Source organism: Mirounga angustirostris, unplaced genomic scaffold (assembly GCF_029215605.1).
Source record: "Mirounga angustirostris isolate CCGP_5_RB_7025 unplaced genomic scaffold, mMirAng1.0.hap1 SCAF_4, whole genome shotgun sequence".
NCBI classification, from domain to species: domain Eukaryota; kingdom Metazoa; phylum Chordata; class Mammalia; order Carnivora; family Phocidae; genus Mirounga; species Mirounga angustirostris.
The window spans coordinates 167,601,003-167,619,177 of record NW_026991712.1 but is presented as its reverse complement, the minus strand read 5'-3'; the positions used below and the strand labels follow the sequence as shown (position 1 = coordinate 167,619,177).

Here is an 18,175-nt window from a genome sequence, read left to right as displayed (position 1 = left end):
CCCTGCCCTTCTCGGGCACCTCTCGGGCCCCAGCAGCGACAACTGCTCTGTTTCCATCAAGGACCAGCTGTTTTAATGGAGGTTTTAAATAACCCCTCTGCTGCCAAGAAATTTATGTCCTGCAGAGACGTGTGTGGCTGTGAACAGACGCTGGAGAGAGGTTCAAGGCCCAGCGGCTGTTGGACAACAACCAGGAAGCGCCCCCCTGTCCTGTCCTCTGGGATGTCGGTTTCCAGTGACTCAGCAGATGTCCCCACCTAGCGCCAGGCCACGTGCAGGGCTCTGGGCCCAGAGAGAAAGATCAGTCATGTTCCCGTGCTCGAGGAGGCCACAGTCAGATGGGGAAGGCAGACCTGCCAGCAACACACGCCATCCGGCTGCCGGCGGCAAAGCCGCAGACTGAAGGCTGCCGCTCCATGAGCACCTCCTGTATGCGACAGTGCCTCGGATGTGCTGGGTCCGAGGCCAGGTGATCCACAGGTTGTCCAGCCCTCCCAGCAACGCCCCCTGCTGCAAGGCCATTAATCGTTCCCATTTTAGAGATGAGGACACTGAGGCTCAGAGCAGCTGAGCAACTCAGGTCACACAGCCAGGGAGGGAGCTCGGGTCAGTGTGTGCTCTGGGCACGGCCAGCTTCAGAGCGGCTCTGCCCACCCACGGCCCCCTCAGACGGAGGCCAGGTCTGCTGGGAGGACCAGAGGCAGGGGTGGTCACCGGATCCAGGCGGGCAGAGTCTGGAGGGGGTGCTAGATCGCAGGTGCACCGTGTCCTGATCGTGGAGGTTCCTCAAGGTCGCCCCACATTAGCGCAGTTGAGTTGGGCTGTCTCAGGCCAGTGGCCAAGCAAGAGGCAGGATTTAGTTTCACCTTACACATTAAGATTGTTTGCACCTGCTCAGAATCCAACCCCGCCCCCACGAGCTCCTCCTCCTTCTTTAGAAACCACGCCCCTCACCTGCCAGTACGCAGTCTCTGGCCCGCATGGAGACCGCCCAGGCGCTAGGGGCGAACATGTGATTTGGGCATGGCCAATCAGTGACTTCCATTCCCCTGGACTTCGGGATTGGCTCAGAGATGGGCACGTGACCCAAGTTAATCCAATCAGAGCTTGGCCTTGGACTTCTGCTAAAAATAGCGTAAAAGAGGCCTTTCCTTTAAGGGTGTAGGAGTGCAGTTGCTGGTGGCAGTTTTGAGAGGAGCCTGTCTAAAAATGAAACCAGCGCAGGTAAACAAATCTCTGAAAGATGGCGTGAAAGAGAAAAAGAAGGATGGTGGGGGCAGAGAGAATGTGAGCCCCCAGCAGGTAGATGTCCTCACCCTTTTGGCTCCTACTATATATACTTGCAGAACCAGCACGCTTTCTGCGTAGAAGGGCCACAACTGCTTCAGCCCCTGGATCAAGGCAGACCTGAGGCCGGCAGCCCCCCAGGCATCCCTGTTTCATGAGCCAGTGCATTTCAAGTCCTGTCTCAACCAGTTTGTGATGTGTTTCTATTATCCACAACCCTGTGAGTCCCAGCCCTACTCCACGGCCACCACCAGGAAACACAGTGTCTGGTGCATAATAGATGCTAACTAAATATTTGTGTATGGAGAAAATGGGGTCCCAGAGACATCAAGTGATATGCCTAGGTCACACAGCTCAAGATGGCATATCAGGTCCAAACCCCAGGCATCCACCACTAAGGCCCAGGCTCCTTCCCCCACCCCACCCTGCCCCACAGAGCACAGGAGAGGAGTTAGGAAAGGAAGAGGCCGGCATGGGCTGGAGGCATCAGGGAGGACTTCCTGGAGGAGGGGGAGCCAGGCTGAGCCCTGAAGGAGACTAGAGGAGAAGAGCATGCAGGGGGATGGGGCAGCTCCTCGTGTGCTGCCCCCAGTTCTTTAGGCCTCTGGGTCTGGAATTCTCCATGAGGAGGTTCAGGGTCTTCCTAGGGCAGGGGCCCTGGGACCCTCTCCCCAGAGCAGGGGGAGCTGTGTCCTGCCCCGGGGTGGAGGCGGCTCCCAGGCAGGGGGAGGTAAGCAGGGCGAGCAGGAGCTTCTGGGCACTTCTGTTCCCTTGGCTTCTGTCCCAGGCGCTCCTGAATGGCCGCGAGGAGAGCAGTGTCCTTGCCCGTCTGCTGTGAGGGGACCGCGGTCTCACAGGCGTCGCGATGCGGCCATCAGCCCACATCCCATCAGCCAGTGAGCCCCACACACGGGGCAGACCCCGTGCCCTGAAGTGTCTCCTCGCCGGAGATTCCCTGCAAATCCCCCGAGTGAGCAGCGCCCCGGAAGGTAAGAACCCCCGTTACGTCCACAGTCGGCTGCCCTCCCTGCTCGGCCGTGGACGCCCCTTTCCCGGTACTGAGCCTGCAGAAGGGCGACGCCGCCCGCGGGCAGGAAACCACGCATCAGCTCTGCTGCTGCGAAATATTCTTGGTACTATTTTTGGAGCTAGATGCCTGCGTTGGCGGGAGGCGGATCCATTCTGTGCACAGGTGAGCTTTCCAGACGTCAGCTCGGAAGCTGAGTCAGTGATTCTGTGAAATCTCAAGTCCGCTTTTCTTCTTGTCAGCCTGCTCTCCCTCCATGTAGCATTTAATGATGCCAATTAAATGCAGACCCTGAGGTTGGCACCAGGCATTTGGGGCTGACAGAGCATCTCCTTAAATATTGTGTCCCAGACACCTGTCTTGCCTGCCCCCACTACCAGCCCTGTGCCCAAGATGTTCCCACCCGGGAGACCCTCTGAGATCTTCCAGACCACAGCAGGCATTAATTTATTTAACATATTTGTTGAGCACCTACTACGTGACAGCTATTGTGTGAAAAGAATCAAAGTAAGCAAAACTGTCATGGTCTTGGCTCGGTGGAACTCACAGTGTGAAGGGGGAGACAGACACTAACTAGAATAACACAAAGGAGTGTAAAGTCACAAGGGCTGTGAAGCATATAATGGAAGATTTCAAGTTTTTCCCAGAGGAGGTGACCATCTAGCTGTGATCTGGAGAATAAAGAGTTAGCAGATGAGCTTGGGGCTGAGGAAGAGTGTTCAGACCAGGCAACAGCACATGCAAAGGCCCAGTGGCAGGAGGGCTCTTGGCGATCACAAAGAACTCCAAGACCGTGTGGCTGGAGGGCAAAAAGTGAGTGGGGGCCTGGAGAGGGGACAGGGGCAAGACTGGGGGAGGGTCTCGAATGCCACTTTCAGGATTTGGGTCTTGATCCCAACAGCAGGGACCAGTGGAGTATTTTAAATAGAGGGCAAAGGCAGGAAATAGGGTGGTCAGATCTATGTTTCCAGTTTAACCCTCTGGCTGAAGCAAGGTGAGCTGTGATGGGGGAGGTATTGGAACAGTATGACTGGAGCTGGGAGCTTTCACCTCAGCTTGGAGGTTGAGCGATGGCTTCCAAAAGAGGAAGGGGGATGTGGGAAAAATGAACATCCCCGTCTGCATGGCATTTGTTCAGTCATTTGTCATACATTTACCGAGCACCATCTCTCTGCCTGGCCCTGTATTCGTTGAGGGGGTAGGAGGATGAATGAGAAGAAAGTCACGGTCCTCAAGGATCTTACAAGGGAAGGGACACATATTTTCCTAATGTTTCAGGAAGGGCCAGTACCTGTGAGATAGTCAGTTTCCATCTTATCAGGTGAGAAAGAGAAGACCGGCCAGGACCATTTGGATACTGGCAAGAGAAACCCTACGACCCCAAGGTCATTAAGGAGTGTGGTGAAGGACATAGGGTAGAGCCGTGTCATATATGATCCAGAGACATCAGACCTGGGTGTCCCTTGCCTTCCCTGTGCAGTCCCTAAATGGTTCTCTCCCTGGGGGGCGTGGGGGCTCCCGAATCCCTGCACCTTGCATCCTCTGTCAGTACTTGCTGGGAGGACAGCCCCCTGCCTGCTCTGCAAAGGAGTAAGTAGAAATTCAGAGAGGTGAAGACACTTTGCCAAGGTCACACAGCCTCGAGTAGCAGCACCACGGTGTCTATGCTGCTGGTGATGCACAAGCTTTGAGGATATTGTCCATCCAGACCTTGACTTGGGTGATAGGGAAGAGCTCCCCCTTAGGACCAGGCAGGCCTGGAGCAATAATGCTAGCTAATGCCCACTTAGGGCTTCCTGGGTGCCAGGCACAGGCCCCAAGCCTTTTATATCTACTAGCTTATGTCCTCTTCACGATAACTGAACGGAGTGAATGCTAGCCGTGCGTGCCCACAGTGATGGTGTGGAACAACCACAAATGCTAGGAGTTTAAGTCAATGTGTATTCATTTAGTTCACGCGTCCTCTGGTTGGCTGGATAGTCCCACTGGCCTGGCCAAGCTCTTTCAGGCTTGTGCAGTGAGCTGGCAGCTCAGCTGTGGGTTGGCTTTGCTGATGCTGGCTGGCTTTTGTGCCTGTTTGGAGGCCTGATGTGGTCTTTGATTCTCCAGCAGGCTGGTCTGGACTCCTTCAAATGGAGGTTTCCGATTTCCAGGGACATGAACAGAAGTACAACAAAGCTGCTTGAGGCACAGGATTCAAGTCAGCACGCTATCCCATGCAACACATTCATTGGCCAAAGCAAGTCACAGGGCAGCACGTATCTAAGGGGTAGGAAAGAAGTCCCATTTCTCGAGTCACATTACAAAGAGTGTGGAAGGGTGGACAGGTGGGGCATTTCTGCCATCGGTCCACCAGCAGGTGGCCGTCACTATAGTCAGCCCTAATCTCCAGATGAGAGCATCAGGACTCAGATACCCAGATAAGAGCAAAATATTACGAAGGAAAGAAGCAGGGTGATAAGACAGCAGACACCAGCTTTGGAGGCTGGCGGGACCTGGGGAGGGAGGTCGGGGAGCACAGAAAGAGGGAGCAGCAGGGCCCGAGAAGCTTCCTACAGAGAGAACTGGCAAGTGCAGCCCCCCTCCCCCACCATGCTGGCCCCACCAGGCTGACACAGTGACTCCCTCCAGGTCACAGAGCTACAGAGCAGAGGTGAGGTTTGAGCCCGGGTCTGGGCCCTTCTCGATGACACTGCTGCCTCTCGAAAGCTGTGAGCAAAGCCACGGGCAGGGAAACTCAGGGCCCTGATGACATGGGGCTTCCAGGATCCTGAGCAGGAGACTGTTGGGGTGAAGGAAGCCCCGCAGCCTCAGGGAGGCCTCTGGCAGCAGGAGGAGAAAGGCCTTTCTCCCCCAGAGAGGCAGAAGGATTACCTGGGCAGAGGGCTACCTGGCTAGGTGTCAAAGCTCACCCGGCTCTGACCCAGCTCTGCTGGCAGCAGGAGGGCCCTCATGACATGCCATCCCCTGGCATTGCTTTGTCCTACTCCTGCCCATTCATCCTAACACTCAGCTCTAGTGTCTCCTCCTCCGGGAAGCCCTCCGTGATACACCCTTTGTGCTTTTGCTGCACCCTGGGAGTCTCTGGCTTGTCACTGTTGATTTATGTGCCACTTCTCACCCCTACAGTCCTGGGAGAGCATAAGTCTCTGGAGGGCAGGCAGAGGCCCCCCAACCACCTCCTTCTGTTGCCTTCCCTGACAGGCTGGAGGCTCCCGGGCAGGGCTGGGCTTCTCCTGCGTCTCACTCTCTGTTGTTTTCTTGGGGCCCAGAACACTGCAGGGCACAGCAGGGTCAAAAACACTGGCTGGCAGAAAGAAGGGAGGGAGGAGCAGGAAGGGAAGGGCATGCGGGAGAAATAAAGGGGCTTTCTGCACGGCACGAGGAGGAGAGGAGAAGCTTGCAGATTCATAGGTTACTAGAGGTGAGGGAAGCAGAAAGACTCAAACACTGAAAGTGGTCCCGCTGTGACCTGTGATATTTGGCTCAATCAGGAACAAGTTACTCTGTGCGCCCCAGGTAGATCTGAGAGTTCTTCGGAGTTTGCTCTCAAAAGAGCTTTCTGGGGTGAAATGTTTCTCAGGAGGCCTATTTCATGCCAAGCCACAAACACCCAGCTTCACAGGTCAGAGAGAACCCCAGCCCCTTGGTCCGGAAGAGAGGTCCTGCCCCCAGCCTGCATTTGGGTATCCGCTCCACCAGGCTGTATGACCTTGGACGGCTCACTGGGACTCGCTGACCTCCGGCCCTGCCAGCCCGGAAGTGCTGGATGGCGAGTACCCTCCCCTTCTTCCTGCTCCTGTAACACCTGCCGTTGTGGGCCCAGGTCTGAGGTCAGGCCTGCCTCTTCCAAGAAGCCACTGAGGCGGTCCTTCTCTGGACTCGAACAGCTCCAGGGGCTTGGCCTGGAGGCTGAGTGCTGGGCTGTGAGGCCAGACCAGCTAGTCCAAATCCAAGCCTGTCTCTGTTCTAGAAACTTGCTGCCCTCAGGGCTGACCAGTGGCGGCAGCATCGGCGGGCAGTTGTGGAAGAGCGGGCCCTGCCCCAGGTTCGTGACGAATCTGACTGTGCACTTGAGCAAGCACCCAAGGTGGCCTGTGGGCACCTGGGGTGTGAGAAGCCCCAGCTCTGTAGGTGGCCGAGACACAGGTGTGGGAGCCCAGCAGGAGCGACACGTGACCTTGCCAGGGCGTCTTGGACTCTGAGACACATCTCCACACGGGAAAAACAAAAAACAGCAAACATACTTCCTGCCCCAGTGACCCGGCCCCTTCGCCCCTTCACTGCAGCTCCCCTGAAAAATGGGGGGGACAGTGACAGCCCCCCAGGGTGGTGGTGATGATGGAAGGGAGTCATTTGCATAATAGTGGCCAGCATGGTGGGGGAGGGGAGCTGCACTTGCCAGTTCTCTCTGTAGGAAGCTTCTCGGGCCCTGCTGCTCCCTCTTTCCGCGCTCCCCGACCTCCCTCCCCAGGTCCCGCCAGCCTCCAAAGCTGGTGTCTGCTGTCTTATCGCCCTGCTTCTTTCCTTCATAATATTTTGTTCTTATCGCTTACTCATTTTGCTTGGCTGTCTCCCCAGTGGCACCCAGGAGCTCCTCGAGGGCAGGGGCCTGGGGGCCTCGTTCGCGGCTGTGCCCCAGTGCTCAGCACCCCGAGGGGGCACCCAGAGGTGCCTGACCAGTGCCTGGATGAAGGGCCGGATGAGGAGTAGGCCTGGGTTGTATCGGTCAGGATAGGCAAGGTACTGTGACAAATAGGCCCACGTCCCAGTGGCTTCACCCAGGAAGAGATGGTTTCTCTCCATGTGAAGTCCAAGCGGATGTGGCGGGTCCGGGGAGCTCCTCCGGGGAGGCGCTTCCTCTGAGCGAGGATGCAGAGACCCAGGCTTCTTCATCTGTGATGACGTCATCTACACACGGGGCTTCCAGGGCTCCCAGGGAAGGGCAGTGAGTGAGAGGCAGGTCACCAAGTGATTCTCCAGCTCAGCCCAGAGGGGAACCACATCATCTCCAGCCATATTCCATTGACCACAGGTGCCAACTGGCCCCACCTGGATGCATGGGGTGGCAGGGGGAGGCTGGGCAGCCACCGCCCAGCACCAGCCTTGCCCTATGAAAGGGGGTGTGAACTGGTGGGCAGCAGCTGTCTCTGCCCCTCTGGTGACGATGGATGACTCCTGTCACTTTGATTCCCTGGGCTCCGAGCCCTCTCTCTGCCTCTGGCCGACGTGATGCTGGGTCAGAAGGGCAGGAAGAAAGGGGTAGTGACCCCGGAAGGGCTGCCCATGCTGCTCCCCACACTCGGCTGGGGAAGGAAGTCGTTCTGGGCTGTTCCGAGCTGACTATGTTGGAACCTTCTGTGTCTGCTGAGCTGCTAATTCTGGAGCCATCTGCCTCTGTTCCCAGCCCCAAAGCCCCAGGATAAATAAAGTTTCTTCTGTGGTTTTTAAAGAAAGTTTTGAGGGAGTGGGGAGAGAGAGGAGGGAGGTCTCGGAATGACTTGTTCTCTGAGAAGGAGGCCCTGCTTTGCCCAGGGCTGGCTAGGCAACCAGGTTGTCATGCATGTCTGCATTTTGCCAAGAGCTGGAGTGGCCAGAGTGGCTGGGAGGGATGTCATTCCTGTGAGTTCCTACCTCCCCGCACCAGACTGGGGGCTGCCTCGGGCTGAGTCCCCTGTTCCCAGTGCCCAGCGCAGGGCCTGGCACAGAACAGGTGTCCGTAAACACTCGCTGAATGAATGATGGAGTGAATGAGGGCAGGGAGGGGGCGGGGTTGGATGGGATGTGATGGGAGGCCGGCGCCCATGGTGTTAAGAGCTTTAATGAATTATCCTGGGGCAGGGACCCTTCTGGGATGGCAGGGCAGGCAGGACCTGTGACTTGTTTCGAACCACTAGAATACAGCAAAGGTGATGGGATGGTACTTCCGTGTTTTGGTTACAAAAGATCGTGACTTCTGTCTTGCTGGTCAACTCTTCCTATCGCTTTCTTGGCTTGCACACCTTGATACATAAACTGCCGTGTGGGAAACACCCCCGTGGCAAGGGACTGAAGGCTGCCTCCAGCCACCAGCCACCCACAGCCGGACCCGAGGCCCGCGGTCCACGAGCCCTCAAGGAACCGTCCTGCCAACCACCTCGCATGAGCTCGGGAGCAGGTCTTTCCCTGGTCGAGCCTTCAGACAACTTCCTGGCCTCAGTCGACAACCTGATTGCAACCTTATGTGAGCGCTGAAGCAGAAGGTCCAGCCAGGATATACATTTCATCCAAAACTCCACAAAGAACAGGAAAATCTAAAACTTAAACAATTGCTTGAATACAAGCCACACATTCCTCCCTATCGCCTACATTCTGCTTCACCCTAAGCTCCGTGGGTTTACCATGGGGAGATGTGCCAAGAACCTAATGCAAGTCACCATGGGCAGTGGCACTCCTGTCGTTGGCGTGGGGAGCGTCTCAGGCGAGTGCAGGTAAATCTTACCCAGCCCGGGGCTGGTGGGAGCAGTTTCGGGAGCGGATGCTGCTGCAGCTTCCCTTTCCCCAGCCCCACTGTTTTAATGAAACAGACTTCAGGATGCCCACAAAGACAGCTCCAAAGAAGGACTTCACATCAGGACCTGGGGCTGGCTGGAAAAGAGGGACTTGGTGGAAGGGCCTGGAAGGCCAGAAAATGATGAGACTTCAAGAGGACGGCTGCGTGGGTCCCCTGGGAGACCCCAGCTCGGGGGGGGGCCCTGGGGGAGGATAGTCACTCCCTGCAGGGGGGGTGGCAGAGTAGAAGCCCTGGCCTGGGCGTTGGAACCACGGAGCTGAGGCTGGCTCGCTGTGGGCTCCCCAGGGGCCACCCCAACCCCTCTGATCCCCCCTGTGCTCAATTGCAAGTGGCAGAGCGAGCCTTGAGGACCTGTCACTCCTGGAACCCAGGCCTGTGAGAACAGAGGCTCCCTGTCCCACCCAGTTTCAGTCTTCCCCTCTAAGCATCGGCGGTCACCCCGGCAGCCCCGAGCCCGGCAGGAGACGTGCCCCCTCACTCCCTGACTGGCTGGTAGCTGGTGCTTTCACAAGCTTCTGCGCTTCAGGGACAACCAGGTTGTCCTGGTTGTCACCGAAATGCACCTGCTCAGTGCGGCCTCCCGCGAGCTGGGCCCAGCTCCCCCGCATTCATCCTCCATGCTGCCTCTGCCTGCAAGAGGGGCCCATCGGGGTGCCCGGCCTTGTGCTGGCCACAGCAGCCGTGTGGACGGGGGGCTGAAGTGCGTGGGGTGGGGAGGGTGACCCGTGCTCCCCGGAGAGCTCCTCGTGGGGCCCCGGTGCATCAGTGCTGATCCCGATACTGACCTGGACAGTGACAGATGACAGATGACAGCCGACCTGTGTCCAGTACCTGCTGCACCTCGGGGACTGTGTTGTCCATTTTCCGGGCATTTCTCATTCCGTCTTCAAACTGGTGTCCCTGTCTGTGCCAGAAAGCTGAGGCCCGGGCTGGGAAGTGCCTTGCCCAAGACGCACAGCAAGGAAGCCATCAAGCCAGAATTTGAATCCCGCGAGCCTGCACCCTTAATACTCTTATCACATCCCTTCTGTGAGGCCCCACGACAGACCCAGCTTCAGGCAGGAGGCAGCCTGATGGGAGGTGCACAGAGCGAGGAAGAGGCACAGCTGAGGGACTGCTTTGGGGTGTCGCCAGCACAGGGATGCATCCCTGATCCACCCTCGTCTGAGCTGCCTTCCCTTCCTTCCCCTACCAGGCAGAACAGCTCTGCAAAATCCATCACCTCTTGTTCCAGCGGAGCCTGGGAGGTGTCACAGGACTGGGTGGGGTGGAGTCCCTGCACCCTGGGGACAGGAGCACTTGATCCTGCAGCCCGCATGCCAGGAAGTCGAGCAGGTGGGGAAGGGAGCCCCCCCCCCCCCCCGTCTCTCTGTGTGGAGAGACTTCACCTCATGAAGATAAGGGCGGTCTGACCCATCAGCAGCTTCATAGTGTAGGCAGGAGATGAAGTGCTTTCAACACTTGGTGTCTGAGACACCATCTATCTCGGGAAGCCCAAGTGTTTTGTTTTTTTTTCCTCTCCCCTTTTCTCTGTTGTAAGTGGCACAGGAGAGGTGAGGGGTTGGCACACAGTGAAAACACGTGTGTAGCGGATTCGATCAGGTTCCTGAATAGCACGCCAGGCTAAGTGGAGCCAAGTTGGGGGGGACAGGTGGCTGGGACATGGGCCAAGGGGCGGGCAGGGCAAGCAGACTCGGTGGGAACAAGTGGAGGACGGGAGGATGCGTGTGGGGGAGGGCAGCTCGGGGTGGGGGTGAGGGGCGCCCACCCTGCAGGCTGGTCAGGGTCTTCCAGCTTAGGGCAGGGGGTGACAAACATTTAGGGCAGAATGGCCCTTAAACCAGGTCATGAGAGACCCCTATGCTACAGAGGACCTGCCTCCCCTGGGGTCTCCTCCACTGCTCTCCACCCACCAACGGTGACTCTGCAGGACCAAGGGAAAGGGGACTGTGGGACTCCTCTAGACTTTGCTCTGAGACCCTGGGATTCTCTGCCCAGATGGCCTTGAGCCCACCTTGGGTACCTGCTTCCCCTCTTGCCCAGGTCTGGGATCCTGAGGTAGCCCCAAGGGTGAATGCCCCCAGAGTGTGCACCCCGGGCCCGGCCCAAGAGGCAGCCGAGGGTTGGCTTTTGCAATGGGGTGAGTCACTACGTCTACGGTTGAATAAACCCCCAGCCCCAGCAGCATTGTGACATCTCTGCTTCCGTCCCCACAGGCAGGGACCAAGCTAACCGGGTTCTCTCTCCTCCTCTGAGTCTAACACAGGCCTGGCTCCAAGTGGGGGCCCAGGGAGGGCTTGTTCGGGGGTCATCAGAGAGGAGCAGTGGCTGTCCCGAGGGCACCCAGCGATGGGATGGACAGAAACCCATGTGTCCAGGCCTCAGTCAGCTTGGGGCTCTCCAGTGATGCTGGCGTCCTGTCGGAGACCCTCCAGTGGCTCTCGGGAACCTCAGGGAGGCCCTCGGATGGGACCTAGCATATGACTGTTTCAAACAGTCCTAGTACTTAGTGTCCCTCTGGCTCCATCGGGTGCAGGGAACAGCTGCGGCAGGGGCTCTCCTAGAAGGGGGTCTGCTCCAGCCTGCTCCCTGGAACGGGGGGGCCCTGGGTCCAGCACCCGCTAGGCTCTGCGAGGTGGGCGCTCCGCTGTGTCTCGGGGCGCCCCTGTTTCCCATACCCCCCTACCCCGTCACCCCTGCTCTCCTGGGAGATGCAGCGGCCTCCACTGCCCATCAGGCCTTGAAGAGCCTCGGGGCTCTCCTCCAGGCACGCTCCCGGCACAGGGAGGCAGGAGGCGGCTCAGCTTCCGGTGGGCTCATTCATAGACTCAGAGCCTCGGCGTCTGCAAGTTCTGTTCTGCTTGAAAATGTGCAAGCCGCCTTTCACTGTTGCCGCCGGCGGCGCTTTGAGCTGAACCAGACCCCGCGGCCCGGGGTGAACAGTGCTGGAGCTTCTCTCTGGAGGGAGCAGAGCGGGCTGAGGAAGCAGGAAGGCTCTGGGGCAGCCCCGCTGCTCCACTGTGAGCCGCACTTTCTCTGAGTCACTTTCCCTCCTTTGCAGAATGGAGCTCCTCGTCCCTGCCTGCAGGATGGGAGAGGACTCCGTGTGCTGTGTCCCCTGTGTGCCCGCCAGACCCACCTCACCACCTCCCCTGCTCTGTGCCCAGAGACCCTGCAGGGGTGAGTCACTGTGCCTTCCCGCGATCCATCTCTGTTCCCCCATTGGGCCGTCCAGGCATGGGATGGAGAGCCACCAAGGCCCTTTCAGCCTGACGGTGAGGGATGCCCTTCTTTCTTTACTGAACAACAGCTTCTAGCCCGAGCCCTAGCCACTGCACCCCAGCCTCGTGAGGCTGTGGGACGTGTTCAGGAGCCCCCGAACCCCCCATCTCCTGGAGCTGTAGGCAGGAGAAAACCCAGCAGTGACCAAGGACCTGCTGTCTGCAGCCCGGGCTCCCAGGGACAGACATGCCCTGTGTCCTCTGAGGTCGTGTGTGGGCAGGAAGGAGGGAGGCAGACAGGAACCGCGAGGCCAGACACTGGACATGCAGGGCCCCCCGGGAGCAGGATGCTTACCTGGGAGGCCTGGGGACAGACAGCGCGGGGTGCACGGGAGCTCTGAGCGGGAGGCAATGCTGGGCCTCAGCCTGTCAGCACAGGCAAGAATTAGAATCCTAAAAAAGACCCCATTATTTCTCCCAGGGCCTGGGCGTCCTTTGGAAAAAGGGATGTTTCCTGCCAGATCGCCCCCTGAAGATGCATTTGTCACAGGCCGTTGTGTAAATCCACGTTTGGCCCATTTACGAGACGTGATTTCTCCACTTGACTGGCCTTCACGCTCCTCCAAACTCTCAAAATGTGGCTGCTATTAGGGGCCCAGAGAGGAGCCATAAAACACGGCGGGGGAGGCCCCTGCCACGGGCCTGTGGGCTCCGGGCCGCCTCCTGCTGCAGAGGAGAGCCGAGGAGGGGCTGAGGGGCCACGCCGCTCTGGACAGGGTCGGTCCCCGGGGAGAAACAGTGTGACGCCAGAGAAGGGCCAGCTCGGGTCGGCTCCTGCCACCAGGCTCACTGAGGCCCTACTGTGCGCGGGCCTGCGTGGGGCCTTGGGGTGCACGGTGAACAGAGAGGAGCCTGTGTCTGGAGCACGGAGGCGGGAAGGACAAGTGAGCAATGTGGGACGGGGTGCGCCAGGCGGGAGAGGCACTGGGGAGAAAGTACCACAGGGTGACGTGTGGAGCCCGGCTCTGGGCGGGGAGGGCAGTGTGCCTGGGGGTCGGGGGGGGGGTTGGGGGGAGGCAGCACGCCAGTGAAGGTCTTTGAGCCTTTTTTTTTTTTTTAAGATTTTATTTATTTATTTGACAGAGAGAGATAGTGACAGCAGGAACACAAGCAGGGGGAGTGGGAGAGGGAGAAGCAGGCTTCCCGTCAAGCAGGGAGCCTGATGCAGGGCTTGATCCCAGGACCCTGGGATCATGACCTGAGCCGAAGGCAGATGCTTAACGACTGAGCCACCCAGGCGCCCTGGTCTTTGAGCCTTTTCCACCTTCGAGCTGAGGCCTGAAGAAGGAGGAGTAGGACGTTGGAATATCAGACAGATGGCCAGCCAGGCACCAGGCAAGGGCATCTGTGGGGCATTGCCGTGGGAGCAGGGATGATGGAGCGGTTAGCTCCACCTGGTGGGAGCAGAGAGGACTTCAGCCAGGAGGTGAAACCTGCGTGACGCGGATGAGTGCTGACGGGGTCACAGGTGGGAAGAGCCACGAGAGACACAGGCAGAAAGGTTCCAGACCTGGGCGGGCACACAACATGGCGAAGCAGCTAGCATCATGGCTGGAGGGCTTCCATGTGAGGCTGGGGGTGTCCTGGGATGAATGTGTGGGGATGGGGCTCTCTCCTCAGACAAGGACACCACTGTGTAAGCAGCAAGCAAGTTACGGTCCTCGAGGCCGTGTGGCCCCGTAGCTCCCAGGCCCCAGGCCCCTTCCAGCTGCAGAATGTTGCAAGCCAGGAAGGCCCACCTGGGCGCTCATGGGATGCCAGTGGACAGACTGCTCTATTTGGCTGCATCTGTTTTTGGTTTCCTGTCCTCACCCCAACCATCCAGGGGACCTCCCGCTGCTCCTGCACCCTAGGGTGGCAGCCCTGGAAAGCCCACCCCAAATAACCAGCCCTGAACCAGGTCAGCTTTCCTCTCCTATTTTAGATCAACCAAGCCAGGCTTGATCCCTTTGGGAGCAGCAGATGCTCATGTCTCTCCTGGGCTCACTAGATTGGTGAGACCCTGAGACTCTCCCAGCAGGCGACCGAGGGAAAAGTTTTCAGAATTTCAGGCCCTTTGATGGAGAAAGTCTGCCTGATAAATAATTAGGAGAGCCTCCACTTCCTGAGAACTGCGAGGAGCAGTGAAGGCCTCCCAGTCCCCCCAGCAAAGCAGAGCTTCGGAGCGCTCCGGCGGAGGGGCAGGAAGCCTCTCCTTCAAGATGAGTCAGGAGAGGCAAGAGGACTGGCGTGGGAAAAGCCTGGCCATGCCAGGGGAGGGCCGGTGGGCACCTGCTTCAGGGAAGGATGCAATGGGCGCCATACCCGAGAGCTGCTCTCACTGCCTTATGATCAGGATCCCATTTCACCCCTGAAAGACCCCATGTGGTAGGAGTGCAACCCCCATTGGACAGAGGAGGAAACTGAGGCAGAGATAAGCCAAGCCCTTCTGGGAGGTGAGGGCCTGGTGTCTGGCCTGTCATTCTTTGCCTCTCTGCTCACCTGGTGGTCCTCACGCAACAGCAGGATCCTGGAGTGTCAGGACCTCCAGAACCTGAAATCTGTGCCACTGTGGGGTCAGGATCCTAAAGACACGAGCTTGAATCCTGGGTCATTTGCTGCTCTGGAAATATGCAGTGTTATAGTCTATCGTGGGGGTTGCAAGCTAGATGTATATGACATGTGGAGCATAGGGTCCTGCACAAAGTCAATACCCAGTGGATTCTGAGTATTACCTAAGGTTGTGCTAAATGCTCTTAACTAACCAACCCCAAAATGTAGAACGGCTCCAATGCAACAAAAGTTGTATGGAAACTGCAAAACAAGTGCTTTTGATGGGCGCCACACAATGGCAGGACGCTGGGTCCGAGATAGCTTCTCCTGGGAGACACCCACCGATCAGTACGCAGTTTCTGTCTTGCTAACCCGCTCTCCTAGTGTCTGCTTGGTTTGCATACTTCAAGGAAGCCAGCTGCTGGGCAGGAAAGGCCCGCATGGCAAGGAGCAGAGGGCAGGTGGTCCTCTGATGCATCAGGTAGGCAAAAAGGTAAGGAACTCATGGGAGGGCCTCAAAGGCCTGAAGTGGATGTGACATATGTCACTTCGGCTTACGTTCTGTTGTCTGGGATATAATCATGTGGTCCCGCCTACCTGCAGAGGGGGCTGGAGATGGAGTCTTGCTGCGTGCCCAGGGAGAAGAAGAACCATATTTGGTGAACAGGTGGATGGTCTCGGACACCCGGGAAAGGTGAACTAATGTGCCAGGAGACCCAGCGGGTTAATAGCAGAACCCAGGCTCCTGAGTGTGCAGCAGGGCCCCAGGCTCTTCCATCTACATGTCACACCAGAATGAGGCAGAGTCATAGGACTGGCCGGTGAACCAGGGACAAAGGTTCACCTGAGTCAGGGGAAGGGAGGCTCAGATGATCATTGTCTCTGTCTCCCTGCCAGAATCATGGGTGGGGGGTAGAGAGCCACAGCTCCAGGGCTCTTGGTTGTGAAGTTGGTTAAGATGCACAGTTGGCCTCAGGGTCCCCTTGGGATTAGTTTCTTTATTTGTCAAATAAGACTGTAGCAAGAGGATATACCACGTGGGGTCACTTGAGGGTGAAGTGAGATCTTTGATGCCCTCATAACTTGCCTTTCCCTCTTCTCTTCAGGTCCTGCTCCTCTGCTGGGAAGATCTCATGTGGTCAAGCTAAGGTACTTTGAATGATGTTGGTGCCAGGGGTACTTTCTTCCCAGGGGTGTTTGGACTCAACAGGAAGCCCATGACTAGGGAAGATGATCATACAGTTCACTGATCTCAAATCCCTGCCATCAGATGGATGAGGACAATGACACTCGAAGATGGGACACCTCATAAATATGTGTAACCCCAACCCCCAAATCCCACCTCTAGGAATTTGACCCTTGGAAACTTACAGATGTACATGGAGAGCTTTTTCATGTAGGATGTGCTTATGATAGCTAACACTGGATATAATCACATGATATAATCATGTGTCGCCACAGGAATTGGGTAACATTATGTATGGTTCATCAATTCAGTGGGAAAGTAGTGGCAATGATCCAACAACTGAGAATCATTGTGTAGAACATATGAAAGGCAAGGGAAAATTTTGTCACATGGAAGTAATATAATCAGAAAATTCTAGAACAGAGTGTGTAGTATGCCCTCCCTTTTGTAGGAAAAATACAAACATATAAACACATGTTTGACAGAAGTTATTTTTGGTGGTGGCATTATGAGTGGTTTTTCTCTCTTCCTTTTTATTTATCTATACTATCTATAATGAACATGTATAATTTTTCTGAGAGAAAGAAAATATTCTTAACATGAGGGTTAGCATTGTGTTGCCCACAGGACTGGATGATATCTAAGGACAAGGAGATCATGACCTTTTGTGGCTTTAAATATTGGACATTAACGGTGTCTAAACAAGAGCTGAAATCACTGGCAGAAGGTCAGGATTTCTTTTGCCTTTGAGATCCTTGAGAGTTAGCTGTTGATTGAAAAGGTCTTTGATTTTGGCAGTCCAGTTATGCCTTCCTGAGCTAATAAGGACATCCTCTTGATTGAGTGCATGTGAAGCTTCCCCATCACACTACATCAGTCAGCAATTGCTGTGTAACAAACAACCACAAATCTGAGTGACATACAATAAGAAGCCTGTGTCTCTCATACATTTGCAGGTTAGCTGGGAAGTTCTAAGCTGCAGGTTTGGGCTATAAGCAGCATCTTCCCATGACAAAGGCAGAGGCACCCCTGCCCACATTTCACAGGATGAAAGAAGTGACGGGCCAAGTCCAATGTCAAGAGGTCCGGAGGTTCACTTTGTCTTTTGTGAGAGAAAACCAGAGTCACGTGGCGAGGTGCCTGGGTACAGGGAGAGGTAACGAGTAGAACCCACCATCTGGCATCCACGAATGGTTGCTTTGGTCAGGTCATGCTGTGAGTTGGCTGAACACACTGTGGACATGTTTAAAATAACATTATTCCTCCACTGATTAATTCTTTTCAAAGTATAATACGAATGGAAGGAGATTAAAGTTACTGTAATTCCATTACCTACAGATGGCCTTTTAAGATTTTGCTGCATTTCCTTGAAGGATACACATCCGTCTGCACACTCAAATAAACATCAGCATATATTTATATAACAAAAGTAGCATCACATTTTATTTGTTTTTTACCCTGCCTTTTTTTTTTCAACCTAATCTCATCCTGTGAGCTTTTACTAGCATTATTAAATATTCTTTAGAAACGGGCTCTTCATAGATGTATAATTTACTCTAAAGATGTAATGCTACTTATATAAATAATCCCCTATGGGTAGATATTTAAACTTTTTCAGATTGTATCCCATTACAAACAACATTATAACGAGCATCACGGAATACGGTAATAATCAACATATACTGAGCTTTTTCATACACCTGTCTCTGTGCTAAGCACATTCCATGAGCAACCTCACGTGGGCCTCAGGTTTCCCTCTCCAGCAGGTACAATAACAATCCCCATTTACAGATGACGAGACCAGGGCACAGAGATGATAGGAACTTGCTCAGGGTCACACGGCAGCTGTATAATTGGTAGAGTGGAGACAAAAATTCAGATCTGATTGATGATATAAAGCCCATGCTCTTAACCACTCAGCTAACCTCCCCTTCTGTGTACCTCCCTGATGATTGCTTTGGGAGTAATTTCTAGAAGTAAGATCTCTGGGTTTGCACACTTTAAGGCTCTCAGGGCATATTGCCAACGCACCTTCCAGAAAGCTGTCAATTCAAACTACAACCAACAGTCTATTCACTCATAGTGTTAACTGTGTGCTGGGCACTGTTGTAGGAGCTGAAGACACAGTGACGACAAGAAAAGCACAGCCCCAGCCCTCCCAGGGCTGCTGGGGTCCTGACTCCCAGGGGAGAGGGAGGGGACAGGTACAGAAGAGAGAATGTTATACATTCAGATAAATAAACAAAGCTGAGGGGTAGAACAGTGACTGGGGTGGGCCTTGGGGTGGGTGGAAAAGGGTAGGATTATCC

At 55.8% G+C, this 18,175-nt stretch overlaps 1 long non-coding RNA gene across 3 annotated transcripts; it reads left to right on the top strand.

The window, feature by feature from the left end:
• Window positions 1-1,141: 1,141 nt before the first annotated feature.
• LOC123859868 (uncharacterized) lies at window positions 1,142-17,351 on the top strand. Of its 3 annotated transcripts, XR_006794587.3 has the most exons (4): window positions 1,142-1,224; window positions 2,075-2,276; window positions 11,929-12,047; window positions 15,787-17,351. It is a non-coding gene; the product is annotated as an uncharacterized LOC123859868 (long non-coding RNA). The 3 variants fall into 3 exon arrangements; XR_006794588.3 differs by lacking the exon at window positions 11,929-12,047 and having other exon boundaries at window positions 15,787-17,350; XR_010411036.1 differs by lacking the exons at window positions 11,929-12,047; window positions 15,787-17,351 and adding an exon at window positions 10,063-10,131.
• The last annotated feature ends 824 nt before the right edge of the window (window positions 17,352-18,175 follow it).